This window comes from Lactuca saligna, chromosome 8 (genome assembly GCF_052625555.1).
Source record: "Lactuca saligna cultivar CGN05327 chromosome 8, ASM5262555v1, whole genome shotgun sequence".
In the NCBI taxonomy this organism is placed as follows: domain Eukaryota; kingdom Viridiplantae; phylum Streptophyta; class Magnoliopsida; order Asterales; family Asteraceae; genus Lactuca; species Lactuca saligna.
Window position 1 is genome coordinate 251,428,049 of NC_136424.1, and position 3,212 is coordinate 251,431,260.

Genomic DNA, 3,212 nt, shown 5'->3' on the forward strand with positions numbered 1-3,212 from the left:
AACAGGCACATAAGGCGTCATCCTAGATCCTTAGTCTTATTCTAGCATGTTGTTCTACTGAAGCTGAAACTGAAACTGAAACTGAACTGAAACTGAAGCTGATAATGATAATCATAACATAACTTGTATGGGTAAATTGGGAGTACTTACTTGAGCTCGGCTGATTGCATGCACCACACCCTTCTTTCTTTTCAAAACTCTTTTTGCTTTTTCTAAAAATTGTTTTCTTTTCTCAAAATTCTTTTGTAACTACTATTTTTCTTTTGAAAACTATATAACACTTCCTTAGTTTGAGTTTAGACACACCCAGGAGCGTGCCTGAATCCCTCAAACCAAGGCTCTGATACCAACTTGAAACATCCCCCTCTGGCACATATCACAATATTGTCCGCTTTGGGCCACTCGGCACGAGTACTTCCCAGGGGGTCACCCATCCTGGTACTACTCCCGCCCGAGCACGCTTAACTGCAGAGTTCTTATGGGATCTGCTGCCCTCACGGCTTTAAAACGCGTTGTGATAGGGAAGGTATCCACACCCCTTATAAGGAATGCTTATTTCTCCTTCTCAGCCGATGTGGGATCAGATCTAACCCACTTTCACCCCCCATTATAGGGTTCGACGTCCCCGTCGAACACATCGACCCGTGCCCTAGCTCTGATACCATTTGTAACATCCCCCTCTGGCACGTATCACAATATTGTTCGCTTTGGGCCACTCGGCACGAGGACTTCCCAGGGGGTCACCCATCCTGGTACTACTCCCGCCCGAGCATGCTTAACTGCAGAGTTCTTATGGGATCTGCTGCCCTCACGTCTTTAAAACGCGTTGTGATAGGGAAGGTATCCACACCCCTTATAAGGAATGCTTAGTTCTCCTTCTCAGCCGATGTGGTTTCAGATCTAACCCACTTTCACCCCCCATTATAGGGTTCGACGTCCCCGTCGAACACATCGACCCGTGCCCTAGCTCTGATACCAACTTGAAACATCCAAAAATCACGACTAAAAATTTCTTTAAAAACATTACTAGAATCATATTTATAAAAACTGTATCATAAGTCATAACATAAATTCTCGAGTATTAATTCAAAACATAATATCATTATCAGAGTCAAACATTCCCAGGCTAACTGACTATGGTGTGTGCACTGCAATCTCCCCGAGCTCCTCTTTTGAAAACTGAGTGCCTGAAACCAAAACTGAAAACCGTAAGCACGAAGCTTAGTGAGCTCCCCCAATCTAACACATACCATGTAACAACATATAAAGCACATACTGGGCCTTGCCCACTGCATCGGACCAATGTCCGGACTAATTGGGGCCTTGCCCCCTACATCGGACCGAAGTCTGGAAACTGACTGGGACCTTGTCCCCTGCATCGGACCGAAGTCCGGACTAACTAGGGCCTTGCCCCTGCATCGGACCGAAGTCCGGAACTGACTGGGATCTTGTCCCCTGCATCGGACCGAAGTCCGGGCTAACTGGGGCCTTGCCCCCTACATCGGACTGAAGTCCGGAAACTGACTGAACATAGCATAGTATAACATATCAACTAGCATGAACACATATACTGCATACTACATCGGGCCGTAGCCCGGAACACATAACACATAACACATAGCACATAAATCCTGTCTGAGCCACGAAGGCATCAAACATACTAACTACTGCATCGGACCGAAGTCCGGAAACTACTGCTAACTGAACGGGCCGACATTGTGGCCTTAGACCCGTCCCTACTAGAAGGAAACTCACCTGATGCTATTGAACTGCTGCTGCTAATCCTTTTGACTGCTACCTAACCTCTTACTTCGACTGCTGCTCCACTAGCTCCTCAAGCTACCAATATCAATATAACACTTAGTCCAACTAACCTCCAAAGGTCAGTAGGTCAATTCTGGTCAAGGTCAAAATCCTGGTCAAAGTCAACCTTCCGGGTCAACCCTACTTGCCGAGTCTATCTATTGACTCGCCGAGTTCATATGCTCTGGGTCTTTCTTATTCGCGACTCGACTCGCCGAGTCAATCCATGACTCACCGAGTCCAACTAGGTCCAAGTCTTGTCCTGTCCAACTCGCTGAGTCACCACCCGACTCACTGATTCGAGCTCCAACTCGAAGGGTTTAGGGTTTCGCGATCTAACTCGCCGAGTCCAAGAACAGACTCGCCGAGTCCTAGACAATCTTCAACCAACTCGTCGAGTTGCTCATCCAACTCGCTGAGGCCATGCCTAACTTCATCCGACTTGACGAGTTGTTCATCCTACTCGTCGAGTTCCTCCTCATCTTCAAGCTACTCGCCGAGTCCACTCGAAGGACTCGCCGAGTCTATCCAGTCCTCACTCCATGCAGTGGCTTTTCGAGCCAAACAGAGTTTCCAACTCATAGATTCATACTTCTAGGCACTATCCCCCACGTAAAGTGGAAAACTTTACGTGTGGATTAAGAGATCTAGGCTCAAAACGCACTAAATTAGGGTTTATGGCAAACATGCTTCTTCAACATGCCAAGGGCTGATACTTTAGGGGATTCAAGACCAAAACCAACATGGATCTGAGGTAGCAACCTCAGATCTGAACCTCCAACTCGGATTGGTTACATAACATACCACAATGACCAAAACTCACATATAAGAATAGATCTAGATGCAAAAAGGGAGTCCAAGCAACAGTTTATTACCTCCAATTGTTCTGAAATGACTCCACAATCCCATATCTACAGTCCCTTCTTGCACCTCCAAGGTCTTTCTTCCTCCTTCAAGCTTTAGTGCACTCTTCAAGGCAAGATCTAGCTCAAAAACGGATATGGCGGCTAGGGTTTGGTGTTCTGGGGTAGAGAGGCAGTAAAGGAACCCTAGGAAGGAGAATGAGACGCTTATATAGGCTCCAAGTCCCAAATTTAGGGTTTTCCTCGTTCAGACCCAACTCGTCGAGTCTCCTTGGCCGACTCGCCGAGTCGGTCGCTTACACCTCGACCCGGATCCCGCTCGGACTCGCCGAGTCCCTCCATGGACTCGCCGAGTCTCTCCTTAAAGTTGAGGTCTTCTTTCTTTTCTTGACTTTCCAAACTTTGGGGTGTTACAACTCTCCCCCACTTAAACTAAACTTCGTCCTTGAAGTTTGCTATGATCAACTGCCTGCGAACTGCCTCCAACTCTCTATCTGGAAAATCTAACACCCTTTTGTCCATCACTCCAGCCACTCACCATGCCGA

General features: G+C 47.2%; 1 pseudogene; it reads right to left on the reverse strand.

The window, feature by feature from the left end:
* Positions 1–711: 711 nt before the first annotated feature.
* On the reverse strand, positions 712–829 carry LOC145013717 (5S ribosomal RNA; annotated as a pseudogene).
* Positions 830–3,212: the final 2,383 nt, after the last annotated feature.